The sequence below is a fragment of the Schistocerca americana genome, chromosome X (genome assembly GCF_021461395.2).
Source record: "Schistocerca americana isolate TAMUIC-IGC-003095 chromosome X, iqSchAmer2.1, whole genome shotgun sequence".
NCBI classification, from domain to species: Eukaryota; Metazoa; Arthropoda; class Insecta; order Orthoptera; family Acrididae; genus Schistocerca; species Schistocerca americana.
Window position 1 is genome coordinate 595,517,620 of NC_060130.1, and position 16,905 is coordinate 595,534,524.

At 43.2% G+C, this 16,905-nt stretch overlaps 1 protein-coding gene across 1 annotated transcript in view; it reads right to left on the reverse strand.

Annotated features, from left to right (window-relative positions):
• LOC124555619 (elongation of very long chain fatty acids protein AAEL008004-like) overlaps window positions 1-16,905 on the reverse strand; it is a 209,605-nt gene that overhangs the window by 72,480 nt on the left and 120,220 nt on the right. The window lies entirely within an intron of this gene.

Here is a 16,905-nt window from a genome sequence, read left to right on the forward strand (position 1 = left end):
GGTGGTTCGATGAACCCTCTGCCAGGCACTCAAATGTGATTTGTAGAGTATCCATGTAGATGCAGATGTAGATGTAGATACTCCGCAGTCCAACTTACAGCGCGTGGCGGAGGGTACCCCCTACCGATACTAGTCATTTCCCCGTCTGTTCCATTCGCAAAAAGTACGACGGAAGAACGATTATCTATATGCCTCCGCATGATCCCTAATTTCTCGTCTCTTATCTTCGTGGCACTTATGCGCAATGTATGTAGGAGGCAACAGAATCGTTGTGCTGTCAGCTTCATTTGCCGGTTCTCTAAATTTTCTCAGTGGTATTGCTTGAAAAGAACGTCGTGTTCCCTTCAGGGTCGCATTTGAGTTCCTGAAGCATCTCCGTAACACTTGTGTGTTGTTCGAACCTACCAGTAACAAATCCAGCAACCTACCTCTGAATTGCTTTAGTCCAGCCTGGTAGGGATCACAAATTCTCGAGCAGTACTCAAGAAAAGGTCGCACTAGCGTCCTATATGTGATTTCCTTTACACATGAACCACACTTTCCTAGAATTTTCTCAATAAACCGAAGTCGATCATTGGCGTTTCCTACCATTGTCTTCACGTGCTCGTTCCATTTCATATCGCATTGCAACGTTACGCCGAGATATTTGAACGGCGTGACTGCGTCAAGCAGGACACTACTAATGCTGCATCCGGATATCACGCGTTTTTCTTTCGTTCTCATCCGCAATAACTTACGTTTTTCTACATTTAGAGCTAGCTCCTATTCGCCACATCAACTACAAATTTTGTCTAAGTCATCTTGTATCCTGATACAGTCACTCAGCCTTGAAACCTTACGGTACAGCTTCATCAGCAAACAACAGCAGACTGCTGCCCGCCCTAGTTAGTCCATAGATCTTTCTCACTTTCAATACATCTACATACATACATACTACATACATACTACGATGTTTAAACCTATCTTCGGGTTGAGACGAACTTTGCTTTCCTTCGAATGTGTGTGATGTTTTCAGGTTAGTTAGGTTTAAGTAGTTCTAAGTTCTAGGGGACTGATGACCTCTGATGTTAAGTCATATAGTGCTCAGAGCCATTTGAACCATTTTTTTGCTTTCCTTTATTTGTGTTACAACGCTTGGAGTACGAGACATTTAATAACTATTTTTATTTGGCTTTTCATCTTTCAGTTTAATAGTACCTCATAGTTCCCAATTAACAACAGTAAATCATTGCTTAGTAAAAATCTTTGAGATATGCACCTTTACAAACAACCTTTACGGAACAGACCACTACGTTAAAGATGACACAGTCTCCATAATTGTTAATATGGTAATTTTTTTGCAACTGCTCAGTATCTATCACTGTGTCTTTTAATTGGCGCATACAGCTGTATTCATTGTGGCTGAGTAAACGACAGATGAAGTAAGAATGGCGCAGTACGTTGTGACGGAAGAAAGGAAGCTTTTGAACAATGCAACAAATTTAGAACTAAACCCGCAAAACATTTAAGTGACAGTTAATCATAACTATTTGACTTATAGAAGATAGTAACCTCTACTAGCAGTGGCTTAAAATTACATCCTTTGCATCGTGTCGTCTTTTACGTACGCATTCTTTGAAACTGCTGTCGAGATTCCCCATTGTTCACAGCGATAACCCACTAGAGATATTACGAATTTCGTGTCCAGAGTTCAGTGTTTTAATTTTTCCTGTGTCCTTGACCAAGTCACCTAAATTCGACTCTTAAGACAGCATTATAAAAAAAGGGAAACCTCTACCGACAAATCCTGTAATCTCTTAATCCATCGAATGTCACTGAACCTTGAGATTAGGCGATTACTGATCTCTTTCTCTCACAATGGTTCTCTGCTCCGCAGCCACATGCCTTGATCGTTATTCCCGTTCGGCACTTCCGTACAAAAGCGTTTCCCTTCCGGTCGTGTAAGCGGCAGTCGTAACTGCTTCTTTCCTCGAGTTCTAGGAAAATATGCGTTTGCGGAACCTATATATGATGAAGAAAAATGCCCATTTTTCGGTTATCTATCGGTGCCGCCTATTTTGTGTCGGCTGTGCGTTATGAGCTTCTGAGACGATTTTCTCAAAAATTAAGGGATATTGAGGAAAAATATCTTAGAGTCTGTCATTCTAGGCTGTACACAAGCAGTCTATCGTATATGAGCCTAATCAGTTAGTCGTGTCTGCGGCCTCCCTCTAGTGAGCCCAACATCCCGTTACCTTTTATTTTATTCTCATCGATAACAACAGAAACACAGAAGTATTCAGCACCACAGATCGTAATAACCACAATGAGGAAAACACATTGCGAAAATAAGAGTATTGCGTATGATCCTCGAATATTCGTGAAAATCTAGATGTGGAAACAAATGTAAATGAAAAAACTGTAGAATGCATCTGGGAGTCGAACATAGGTTCTTTATTTCCAGCCAGACGCCTTGCGAGTAGCACTTTATTTGCAAAGCATTTACCTTGTGGATACAAAAGAGTCAGTCGAAAACGTTTCTTTCCTCGTTTTCTTGGAGCAGTTTCAGGTTAACTCACTATAATAACCATACGTCACCAATTCTTCTTTCCCTCCCTTGCTAGCCAGATATAAGTAATGAGTTTTTCTTCTATCACCAATACTTGGGCCGGTTATAAACGAGTGTAGCACTATCACCCTAAAATTATATAGGGGCGCTGACGAGGCTACGTAATTGATTTTCTTATACAATGTGATCTAAATAAACAGCGCTGCTCATAATGGTACCGAGCGAGGTGGCGCAGTGGTTAGCACACTGGACTCGCATTCGGGAGGACGACGGTTCAATCCCGTCTCCGGCCATCCAGATTTAGGTTTTCCGTGATTTCCCTAAATCGTTTCAGGCCAATGCCGGGATGGTTCCTTTGAAAGGGCACGGCCGATTTCCTTCCCAATCCTTCCCTAACCCGAGCTTGCGCTCCGTCTCTAATGACCTCGTTGTCGACGGGACGTTAAACACTAACCACCACCACCATCATAATGGTACTCGTGGCAGCTCAGTACCACAGGAAGTTCACAGGTTGAGAATCTCAGTCAACATCACAGGAAGTTCACGGGCTGAGAATCGCAGTCTACATCTACATACATACTCCGCAATCCACCATACGGTGCGTGGCGGAGGGTACCTCGTACCACAACTAGCGTTTTCTCTCCCTGTTCCACTCCCAAACAGAACGAGGGAAAAATGACTGCCTATGTGCCTCTGTACGAGCCCTAATCTCTCTTATCATATCTTTGTGGTCTTTCCGCGAAATATAAGTTGGAGGCAATAAAATTGTACTGCAGTCAGCCTCAAATGCTGGTTCTCTAAATTTCCTCAGTATCGATTCCCGAAAAGAACGCCCCCTTTCTCCAGAGACTCCCACCCGAGTTCCGGAAGCATTTCCGTAACACTCGAATGATGATCAAAGCTACCAGTATCAAATCTAGCAGCCCGCAGCTGAATTGCTTCTATGTCCTCCCTCAATCCGACCTGATAGGGATTCCAAACGCTCGAGCAGTACTCAAGAATAGATAGTATTATTTTTTTATAAGCGGTCTCCTTTAGAGATGAACCACATCTTCCCAAAATTCTACCAATGAACCGAAGACGACTATCCGCCTTCCCCACAACTGCCATTACATGCTTGTCCCACTTCATATCGCTCTGCAGTGTTACGCCCAAATATTTAATCGACGTGACTGTGTCAAGCGCTACACTACTAATGGAGTATTCAAACATTACGGGATTCTTTTTCCTATTCATCTGCATTAATTTACATTTATCTATATCTAGAGTTAGCTGCCATTCTTTACACCAATCACAAATCCTATCCAAGTCATCTTGTATCCTCCTACAGTCACTGAACGACGACACCTTCCCGTACACCACAGCATCATCACCAAACAGCCGCACATTGCTATCCACCCTATCCAAAAGATCATTTATGTAGATAGAAAACAACAGCGGACCTACCACACTTCCCTGGCGCACTCCAGATGATACCCTCACCTCTGATGAACACTCACCATCGAGGACAACGTTCTGGGTTCTATTACTTAAGAAGTCTTCCAGCCACTCACATATTAGGGAACTAATCCCATATGCTCGTACCTTAGTTAGGAGTCTGCAGTGGGGCATCGAGTCAAACGCTTTCCGGAAGTCAAGGAATAAGGCATCCGTCTGATACCCTTCATCCACGATTCGCAAGATATCATGTGAAACACACAGTTTATTATACTTGGTGTCACTCTATTTGCAGTTACTTTGTTTTAACGTTTTGCTTAATTCAGATCAAACGGTCAAGAAACTGAACGTTTGTACAACGTAGGAAGCAAGGTGTAGGTACACCATCGACTGTCGTGCACATGGATCAGTGATAACCGTCAAACATCTACACGTATCCATCAGCAGTAACTTAAGGCTGAAATATTACTGAGGGGAGGGGAGACTGTTGACATACAGATTCGTTGGAAGAATCCCAAGGAAGTGTATTTCATCAAAATCGTTTAAAAAACTATAGTCTGACTAGTTCTTGGTAATTTTTAATCAGTTTGAAATAATATTCCGGCTCAGACACATCTATATGTTAATCAATTAAAAACCTGATGACGTGAACAATGTCAGATTTCGGAATAAAAGGCTTCTGCCCTCAGACACACCGAATCACAAGAAACAGAATCCACTGTATTATCAAAAGTGTTTGGACAGCTATTAGTGTGCATTAATAAGGATTGCATCCGACCTTCACCTCTATGACGGCTTGGACTGATGGAACATTTTCAGTGAGGTGTCTGAGTGTCTGTGAAGGGATGGCATCCAATTCGTCCTCAGGATTCGAAACAAAAGGAGATAGTGATGTTGGACGCTGAAGTCTGCAGCGAATTCGCAGTTCTAACCCATCCTCCAGCTGTTCGATGGGGTAGTTATTGTCCACAAACCAATACCTCATCCTCAGACACGTGTGTGTGTGTGTGTGTGTGTGTGTGTGTGTGTGTGTGTGTGTGTGTGTTGTCCTTAGCGTAAGTTAGCTTATGCTAGATTAATTAGTGTGTAAGCCAATGGACCGATGACCTCAGCAGTTTGGTTCCATAGGAACTTCCCAAAACTTTCCAGATTTCCATTACCTTGCAGATGTTGCTTTATGAAAGGGTGCATTGTCACGTCAATACAAAAAATCATCGTGTGCGAACAGTTCTTCCACTGCACACATTATACAATGTTGTAAAATGTGTTCATATCCTTCCGACCTTCCGTATTTACCGTTGTCTTGCGCGCATAAGGGGGGCCACATTCTAACCAGGAGAAGCACCCCTATACTCTAACACCACCTACTCCGGACTTCTCCTTTGGCAGTGCACATGATGTCGGGTAATATTCTCCAGACATTTGCCAAATCCGAACACTTCCATCGGATTGCCACAGGGTATAACATGGTTCATCGATCCAAATCACTCGTTTCCAATCAGCCACAGTCCGGTGGCTTCGCTCTTTACACCACCACAAGGGTCGCTTAGCACTGTCTGCAGAAATGTGTGTCTTATGAAGAGCTGCTCGATCATTGCTCCCCATTCCTTTTAACTCCTTATGCACAGTCGTCGTGCTATCCGGACTTCTGGTGGCACTTATGATCTCACGAGAGATTCCTTCTTCTGATTTAATGCGACTTTTTGCAACTACGGTCTGTAGCAATCGATAATCACTGTCCGTCAGGACATGAGGTGTACCTGGTCTTGTTTTTGCTGCATTTGTTCCTTCTCCTTTCCACTTCACAGACACATCACTAGCTATAGACTTGGGCAACTTTGGAAGGTTTGAAATGCCCTTGATGGATCAGATGCTCAGGTTAAATGCTATGACTAACCCACGATCGATGTCACTGAGCTTTCTTGATCGACTCATTCTGCTGTTACTGCTTCTCTGTTATCAGCACATTATCCCCATGTTCTTCTATTGTGGAGGGCGCACCTCTCTTGACATTTAGTGATGAATTCCACATTACAGAGGGTCTCTGGATACTTCTGATCAGACAGTATATTCTTGTGATAGTGTATGTCTGAGAATGGAACCTTTCTCTTCCGAGATCTATTAGTGTTAAAGTGATATGATTATGTGGCGATTAATATCATAAGTGTGGCTGAGCCGAAATACAATCTTAAACTGTTAAACTACAACTGCTACATCGCTTCTCGATATCTGTAGAATGAATTAAAATTGTTATTCAAATAGGTACCCTTGTCAAATTTTATTAATGTAAGGGAGAGAGAATATAGAGAACAGGGCTGAGGGTTTCGTCACGCGTGTGTTTACGCTGCACGTAATCGTCAGAGAAGTGCTAACCAAGTGCTAATTCGGTACACTACAAGAAAGAAGTTATGTGCCATTTAGAGACGTTAATGAGATTCCTGGAGTGGACGCCCAAGTCGAATCGGGATAGATATTATTTATGTCCTGGTAAAATCAGATAAGTAAACGAGGACGTTCTAGCAGTCGTCCCATAGGAATAAGAGAGACAGTGGCCCCCTTCTGCTACACATCTTACGGCCTGCAGATGTTTATATAGAAGTGGTACAGAAATTTAAACGCAAGTGCAATAAAATGTTGTTCTCCTAGTTAATAATTTCTAGCAATTCTTGGTTGAAAATACATTTTAATTTTTTTCCATGCGTTATCGGTTTCGTTAGTGGTGCTCCTAGTATAGAACTAAATGTTTTCTGAGCGTCTTATTCAATAACAGAGGATATTTATAATTCTCAGATGGAAGTAGTCCTAATAATATCACTTTCACATAGGTAGTACATACGTATTACTTATTAAATAGTCCAATAATACTTCCTAAACGTGAATGGCTGAAAATATTTCTAAAAAGCCTCCAGTTGTGGCAGTGGACTCCTAAGTGTCGCGTAATGCAGAACACCGTTCCCTATATTGTCCTGTATTGCACAAGACGCATGTTCTCTGTGCAGCGCGAGACATGTAAGAAATGGATGTATTGTGACAACGTTTTGAGAGACGGAAGCCCTATCGGCATATAACACTGAAAACATGCTGTCCACATTCTTATTGACGAGAACAGCACAAGTGCCGTAATCTGATTTCTTACAAACTTCGCTCAGTGGAAGAGGAGTCAAAATAGGCGAATACGTGTATCGACTTATCCATAGAAACTCGAATGTTTCTGAGAAAACGATGATCCAAGTGTTCGATGTAGTTAAAATATAGTTTGAGGAAACAATACGTCTGCGCAAGTGGTGGCGCAGTCGCTAGCGTAAATGCTTCTCACTTTTGTGCTCCGTGTTCAAAACCCGATATCGTTTTATTTTACTTTTCTTCATCTACCTACTCATGCCCATAGCATGTTACCACACGAATGTTTCGTCTCAAATTGGCGGATGCAAGAGCGTTACATTAATTGTAACATTAAAACTAGGTTTGACAATAAGTGTCATTCATTTGCTACATAATATTCGCTTATATGGTACTTTCAAGTGTTACAATCAATTTTTGTTCCCAAATATCATTTTATATGAATTTTATATTAATTGTTATGTTTTCTTCGTATATTTGTTCTTCAGGAACATCTGGTGCATTCCCTCGGATCACAGCGATCGTACAAACATTCGAAACATATAAATTCCGATCACCATGAGCGTCATGCGACAGCAAGTTTGCCACAGTGACAATCTTCGAATGATTTTCACTCGAGAAAGGAACGTCGTTAACGTTGCTGAAGATTTCAAGCGTTTGAAATATTTTCACTGCAAAAGACACATAACGGATCACTTTATGGAAACTGGCGTTTGCAATTGATTGCTATTTACGATACACTACAGGAATTTCGTGGAAAACTGTTTCCAGTAGCTTACTCATTCATTTATTACATTTTTAAAAAATCATTCACCGGGCATACAATTACTAGACGAATAAGGACAACGTTATTTCAATATTCACACGAAAACATTCGTTTACTAATCTTCTACAAACACAGGCAAATACATGAAAAATAAAAATAAAAGTAATAATCGGGTTTCGAACATGGGACGCAAAATTGTGAAGTCGCGACGTTTGCGACTGCGCCACCACTTCGCACGTACTAACACGGCGGCTACAAGCTATATAAACGTACCTCAAAAACACTGACCGTCGTTTTCTCAGAAACGGTGGAATATCTACGGATAAGCCGACACACGTGCTCGCTTAATATGTCTTCTCTTCCACCAAGCGAAGTTGCTGGGAAATCGGGTTATGGAACTTGACGTATCCTCCTTGTTAGATGTGACACTGTGTGGAGTTTAAGAATAATTACCTCCATCTCCTAACATCTATTTACAACATACGTAAAATGATGACAGATGATATACATCACAAAGAAGGCATGTGAATGGCGCGGGTAATAGGAAACGTAAAATATTTTAACGTTGTAAACTGAAGTTAATGATTTTTAGTCCTAGTCTGGCCTTACGCATTTACAGACATGCAATATACAACTACATCATCCGTTTACCGTTGCTTATTGAGGGAGTGATAAATATTTCCGGAGTAGAAACCATTTACGACTTTTTAATGATTGTAAAACGAAGGGCCCAGTAAAAGGTCAGAAATTTAACCCAGGATACGCTAGAAATGTGAATGAGATTCCTGGTGTGGGCGCCCAAGTCGTATCGGGATACATATTATTTATGCCCTGGTAAGATCAGATAAGTAAACGGGGGCGTACTGGCAGTCGTCATACAGGAATATGAAATGCTTGGAAAGACACTGGCACCCTCTGCTACACATGTTGTGGCTTGCAGACGTTTATGTAGAAGTGGTAGAGAAAGTTAAGTGCAAGTGCCATAAAATTTTGGTCTTCTTGTTAATAATTTCGAACAGTTCTTGGTTGAAAATGCAGTTTAATTTTATTGCCATGCGTTATAGGTTTCGTTAGCCGTGCTCCTAATGTAGAACTAAATGTTCTCTGAGAGCCTTATTCATTAATAGAGGATATTTATAATTCTCAGATGGAAATAGTCTTAATAATAACAATTTCACATAGGTCGTACATACGTATTACTTATTAAATAGTCCAATAATACTTCCTAAACGTGAATAGTTGAAAATATTTCTAAAAAGTCTCCAGTTTGTAAAACGAAGTGCCCAGTAACAGATCAGAAGTTTAACTTCGGTAAGTTATAAAATTATTGAGGCGTCTTGACTCGGTTGGCGAGTCTCCCCCCGTCGGATGTTCGAGCCCTCCCTCGGACATGGGTGTGAGTGTTGTCCTTAGCGTAAGTTAAAGTTAGATTAAGTAGTGTATAGGCATAGGTACCGATGACCTCTGCAGTTTGGTGCTACAGAAGCTTACCAGAGATTTCCAGATTCCATTGATAGGTGGGATTATTCGTAAAGTGTTTGGCGAAGATGAAACCTGACAGCATTCTACGCGTTGTAGTGTGCTGTGAACAGTTTTCGCCCCCTCCCCCCCCCCCCCCCCCCCCCCCGACCCACCTACCTGACAAATCCCAGCTACTAATCTGCATATGCATTTATCGGCATCGGACAGTGGCTTAGATGCCTTCACTCATTTCCATGCGGTACATTAACATACGAGACCTTATGTAATACTGCGGAGTAATAAAGTATAGGGACTCTAAGGCGCTAAGGACAATAAGGCACACCTTAATTTTTAAGCAACTCTTTAAAAAATAACACATTTAGCATTTTTATCATTAGATTGCAAAGCCAGACTAAAAATAAGTTTTAGTTTATAAAACCGAACTGACCTTTAAAATCACTGATAATCGTCATCTGAACTTTTGCTCGTCTTTCTTCTTCTTCTTCTTCCTCTTCGTCGTCCATCTTTCAATTAATATCTCGCATCGTCTAAATATCTTTTATTTTGCTGTTATGAAACTAGCTACAAACAAAAACATTGTATTGTTACCGATAACACAAATCACTTTCAATTAAAGTTCACTGGCACCGTAGACTGCATTGACGCATCATAAGCTAGACAGTGTTCTGGGTTTGTGATAGTAGACTGGGAGGGAGACAGTGTTAGCAAGCTTGTGAATCCCCGCAACACATGTACGGTGCATCGGTGCACTGCTGCTGCGAGTTGAATCCTATGTTGCCAGATAGAAATAGGTTTCCCGTGGCATCGAATATATGGCCATTTCTAAGAGTGTCGAGTATTTTAAATCAAGTAGTGTACATTCTTGTATTAATTTCGAGTATAAGACGCACCTTAATTTTGGAGGGAGTTTTTCGAAGAAAAAAGTTCGACTTACAGTTCGTAAAATAGGGTAGTACTGAGTCCTGAGGGCACTCATTCGTAACATTTTTAGTGGAGTGCATATGGTCCCACGACAAGAAACCTCTACAGCTAACAGACAGAAACACCTCGAGTGATAATCAGGTGACGTCAGGGCCTTTATCTCGTTGATGGAATGTTGGCCCAAATAAAGTATGTCCCATATACGCCGTAAAAATTTGTCAATATCTGTCATACGGCAGTGGAGCAGTGGAATATCAGTATCTAGAATGTCATCTGCCTGTTAAAACAAACACATTCCCTGGCCGTAAGCACCTGTTTCTCTTACCTCTATTGCTACTAAAATGGAGAAGGGAAGTGCTGCACCATTTGCACGATAAGTGTCATTCAATTACTACATAATATATGTGTGTATGGTATTTTTAAGGGTTACAATTTCTTATATTCACATATATCATTTTTGTATCAAATTATATATTAATTGTTACGTTTTATTCGTATGTTTATTCTTCAGGGAGATCGGGTGCATCCCCTTGGATGACAGCGATCGTACAAACATTCGAAACATAGAAATTCCGAACACCATGAGCGTCATGCGACGGTAGGTTTGCCACAGTGACATTCTTCGAATGATTCTCACTCGATAAAGAAACGTTGTTAACGTTGCTGAAGATTTCAAGCGTTTGAAATATTTTCGCTGCAAACGACACAAAACGGATCACTTTACCGAATAGCGTCGTTTGCAGTTGTTTGTGAATTACGATACACTACAGGAATATGACCTAAAACAGTTTCCAGTAGCTTACTCATTCCTTTATTACATTTTTAAAAAAATCATTCACCGGACATACAATTACTAGACGAATAAGGACAATGTCATTTCAATATTCACTGGAAAACATTCGTTTACTAATCTTCTACAGACACAGGTAAATACATGAAAAATAAAAATAAAAGTAATAATCGGGTTTAGAACATGGGACGCAAAATTGTGAAGTCACGACGTTTGCGACTGCGCCACCACTTCGCACAAAAGTATACAGTTACTAAAAGAGATATAAATGTACCTCAGAAACGCTGACCGTCGTTTTCTCAGAAACGGTGGAGCATCTACGGATAAGCCGACACACGTGCTGACGTAATATGTCTCCTCTTGCACCTAGCCAGGTTCCTGGAAAATCGGGTTATGGAACTTGACGTATCCTCCTTGTTAGATGTGACACTGTGTGGTGTTTAAGAACAATTACCTCCATCTCGCAACATCTATTTACAACATACGTAAAATGATGACAGAGGATATGCATCACAACAAGGCATGTGAATGGCGCGGAGAATAGAAAACGTAAAATATTTTAACGTTATAAACTGAAGTTAATGTATTTTTAGACTCAGTCTGGCCTTACGCATTTACAGAGATGTAATATACAACTACATTATCCCTTTTAGCGTTGCCTATTGAGGGAGTGATAAATATTTCCGGAGTAGAAACCATTTACGAATATTAATGTTTGTAAAACGAAGGGCCTAGTAACAGGTCAGAAGTTTAACTTGAGTGAGTTGTAAAATTTAAAATTATTGAGGCGACTTGTCACGGTTGGCGAGGCTCCTCCCGACGGAGGTTCGAGTCTTCCCTCGGGCATGGGTGTGTGTGTTGTCCTTAGCGTAAGTTAGTTTGAGTTAGGTTAAGTAGTGTGTAGGCCTAGCGACCGATGACCTCAGCAGTTTGGTCCCATAGGAACTTACCATAAACTTCCAATTTCCATTGATAGAAAGGACCGGTTACGATGAAACCTGATAACATTCCACGCGTTGTAGTGTGCTGTGAACAGTTGTCCCCTCCTCCCCGTACCACCTGTTCTAACGCAGCTACTGATCTACATATGCATTTATCAGCATTGGACAGTGGCTTAGACGCCTCGGCTCATTTCCATACAGTACATTAACATACGAGACGTTATGTAATACTGTGGAGTAATCAAGGATACGGATTCTAAGGCGCTATGGACAATAAGGGACACCTTAATTTTTAAGCCACTATTAAGAAAATAACATATTAACATTTTTATTACTAGATTGCAACGCCAGACTAGTTTAGTTTATAAAACCGAACTGACCTTTAAAATCACTGATAATCGTCATCTGAACTTTCTGCTCCTCTTTTTTCTCCTTCTTCCTCTTCGTCGCCGATCAAACGCTTGTCATGTGAGTGAACAACAACATATGGCGGTATTTCAGAAGGTTTTGGCATTGGTTTGCAATTGAAAATGATAATTGGATTAAGTTTAGTACCGTTAGCACAGGGCCGAAATGCCGCTCAGTTGCTCTGTGTCTACACTCCTGGAAATTGAAATAAGAACACCGTGAATTCATTGTCCCAGGAAGGGGAAACTTTATTGACACATTCCTGGGGTCAGATACATCACATGATGACACTGACAGAACCACAGGCACATAGACACAGGCAACAGAGCATGCACAATGTCGGCACTAGTACAGTGTATATCCACCTTTCGCAGCAATGCAGGCTGCTATTCTCCCATGGAGACGATCATAGAGATGCTGGATGTAGTCCTGTGGAACGGCTTGCCATGCCATTTCCACCTGGCGCCTCAGTTGGACCAGCGTTCGTGCTGGACGTGCAGACCGCGTGAGACGACGCTTCATCCAGTCCCAAACATGCTCAATGGGGGACAGGTCCGGAGATCTTGCTGGCCAGGGTAGTTGACTTACACCTTCTAGAGCACGTTGGGTGGCACGGGATACATGCGGACGTGCATTGTCCTGTTGGAACAGCAAGTTCCGTTGCCGGTCTAGGAATGGTAGAACGATGGGTTCGATAACGGTTTGGATGTACCGTGCACTATTCAGTGTCCCCTCGACGATCACCAGTGGTGTACGGCCAGTGTAGGAGATCGCTCCCCACACCATGATGCCGGGTGTTGGCCCTGTGTGCCTCGGTCGTATGCAGTCCTGATTGTGGCGCTCACCTGCACGGCGCCAAACACGCATACGACCATCATTGGCACCAAGGCAGAAGCGACTCTCATCGCTGAAGACGACACGTCTCCATTCGTCCCTCCATTCACGCCTGTCGTGACACCATTGGAGGCGGGCTGCACGATGTTGGGGCGTGAGCGGAAGACGGCCTATCGGTGTGCGGGACCGTAGCCCAGCTTCATGGAGACGGTTGCGAATGGTCCTCGCCGATACCCCAGGAGCAACAGTGTCCCTAATTTGCTGGGAAGTGGCGGTGCGGTCCCCTACGGCACTGCGTAGGATCCTACGGTCTTGGCGTGCATCCGTGCGTCGCTGCGGTCCGGTCCCAGGTCGACGGGCACGTGCACCTTCCGCCGACCACTGGCAACAACATCGATGTACTGTGGAGACCTCACGCCCCACGTGTTGAGCAATTCGGCGGTACGTCCACCCGGCCTCCCGCATGCCCACTATACGCCCTCCCTCAAAGTCCGTCAACTGCACATACGGTTCACGTCCACGCTGTCGCGGCATGCTACCAGTGTTAAAGACTGCGATGGAGCTCCGTATGCCACGGCAAACTGGCTGACACTGACGGCGGCGGTGCACAAATGCTGCGCAGCTAGCGCCATTCGACGGCCAACACCGCGGTTCCTGGTGTGTCCGCTGTGCCGTGCGTGTGATCATTGCTTGTACAGCCCTCTCGCAGAGTCCGGAGCAAGTATGGTGGGTCTGACACACCGGTGTCAATGTGTTCTTTTTTCCATTTCCAGGAGTGTATATTCTTCTGCATATGCTATTACCTTCAATTAATACCCTGCATCATAGAAATACGTTTTGTTTTTCTTTTATGAAACTAGCTACAAACAAAAATATTGTGTTGCTACGTACAACACAAATCACTTTCAATTCAAGTTCACTGGCACTGTAGACTGCAATAACGCATCATATTCTAGACAGTGTTCTGGGTTTCTGATGGCGGACCAGGAGGGAGACAGTGTTAGCAAGCTTGTGAATCCTCTCAACTGCCAGCCGGAGTGGCCGAGCGGTTCTAGGCGCCACAGTCTGGAACCGCGCGGCCGCTACGGTCGCAGGTTCGAATGCAGCCTTGGGCATGGATATGTGTGATGATCTTAGGTTAGTTAGGTTTAAGTAGTTCTATGTTCTAGGGGACTGATGACCTCAGAAGTTAAGTCCCATAGTGCTCAGAGCCATTTGAACCATTTGAACCAATCCCCTCAACTCATGTTCGTCCCATCGGTGCACTGCTGCTGCCAGTTGAATCCTATGTCGTCAGATAGGAATAGGTTCCCCTTGGCACCGAATATATTGCCATTTTTAAGAGTGTCGAGTATTTTAAATCCAGAAATGTACATTTTTGTATTGATTTCGAGTATAAGACGCACCTGAATTTTGGAGGAAGTTTTTCGAAGAAAAAAGTGCGACTTACAGTTCGTAAAATAGGGTAGTACTGAGTCCTGAGGGCACTCATTTGTAACATTTTTAGTGAGGTGTATATGGTCTCACTACAAGAACAAGCTAAAAATCATTATCATCTGCAGCTTCACAAATACACTGAAGCACCTCGAAGACATGGTCTTCGGACACGTATACGCCATTGGTGGGTGTGTAAATGATTAGAGTTGCAATACTCTGTGACAGGTAGGCCAGCCACAAGAGTGCATTAATGAGATTTATGTTTAATGTTGTTATCCAGCCTAGTAGGATATATGAGGTGCGTGAACGACATCAGATGTTAGGTGAGCACTTTGAAGGATATGAAGATGTCGCATAATTGTGGGAGACAGCATTATCTGCATTTGACAAAGTTTGAAAGGGGCCTCATTGTGTGTCTCCATTTGGTCGACTGGTCGAACAGCGCACTATGCAGATTTATGGGACATTTGGATGTGACAGTGGCTCCGTGTTGCACTGCATGGGACCGCGAGGGCAGGCATACGACTCGTCATGATGAGTATCGTCATATTGGTTTGTGGAGCGCGCAACAGCGTGGTCATCAGCCCCCGCACAAGTTTCTTTCCAGTTCCAATCTTGCCACTTCCCGAATGATGATGAGATGATGAGGGCAACACAAGCACCCAGTCCCTGGGCGGAGAAAATTCCCGATCCGTCCAGGAATCGAACCCGTGACCCCATAAACCACAAGTAGTAACCCTAGCCACTAGATCACAAGCTGCAGATACGACTCTTCAATGCTATAGTCAACGAAGTATAACCAAGACAAGGGAGGTAAGCTGCATTGTGCACCAAGCACAACGTAATGCCTTCACATGTCCACCTGCCATTCGAGAACAAATATTGGACGCCGTGATAAGATCTTTGTCATCCCACAGCACTGCTGGGAGACTAACAGTAGCCAGACTAATGAATAACCGTCCGAAGCGTAGCCTGTCGTTAATACCATAAGGCAAATGGCTGGATTTGGAATAGTGGTTGGTAAACATGGACTGCTGAAAAATTGCGTGGCAATGTGTTCAGCGATAAATCGCGGTTGTGGACTACCACGGACGACTGTCGCTGGCGAGCAGAGCGGCGATCTGTGGAGAGTTCCCAATCTTTCAATGGTTTGCAGAAGTACAGCGGTGCTACTCCTTGCGTCATGGTCTAGGGAGCCACCGGGCATGACGTCAGGTCACAACTGGTAGTGATTGAGGGAACCGTACGTCGCGGATATCCTGTGTCCTCAGGTGTACCTCTCCTGCAGCAGTTGTATGGTACCATTTTTGGACAGGACAATGCTCGTGCACACGTGCGTTGTGTCTTCATGAACATCCCGCGTGATTATGAAGTACTCTAGTGACCAGCAAGAACCCCTGATCTGTCCCGGAAAAAACATGTATACGACCTGACTGAACGCCAACTCCATCCCAAAGCCATATTCATTATATCAAGGAACAGTTACAATAGTTGTGAGTCACCTTGTCTCATGATAAGTTACAAAAGCTTTAGGACACTTTAAGTGGGCTCATATTCCCAAGTTCTTTGTAAATTTGATTCGATTTTGTAGTTACAAAGCTACGTTAACAGGTTCGAATCCTGCCTCGGGCATGGATGTGTGTGATGTCCTTAGGTTAGTTAGGTTTAATTAGTTCTAAGTTCTGGGCGACTGATGACCTCAGAAGATAAGTCGCATACTGCTCAGAGCCATTTGACCCTTTTTTTTTTTTTGTAGTTACAAAAATAACATCGCAGACCGTCTCAACCATGCAGTTATACTTCGTTTTCCCCCTTCCCTACTCGGTGCATGACTCTCTCTGTCGGGCAGCGTAGAACTAAATGCAGCTCAGTATCACAGGAAGTTTCTTAGGTCGAGAATCTCAGTCACATCACAGGAAGTTCACAGGCTGAGAATCACAGTCATAGTTTATTGTGCTTTGGCTGGCTCTGAGCACTATGGGACTTAACATCTAAGGTCATCAGTCCCCTAGAACTTAGAACTACTTAAACCTAACTAACCTAAGGACATCACACACATCCATGCCCGAGGCAGGATTCGAACCTGCGACCGTAGCGGTCGCGCGGTTCCAGACTGAAGCGCCTTTAACCGCGTGGCCACACTTGCCGGCTATTGTGCTTTGTTTCTCTATGTTTGCAGTTACTTTGTTTTAAGGTTTTACTTATTTCAGGTCAAACGGTC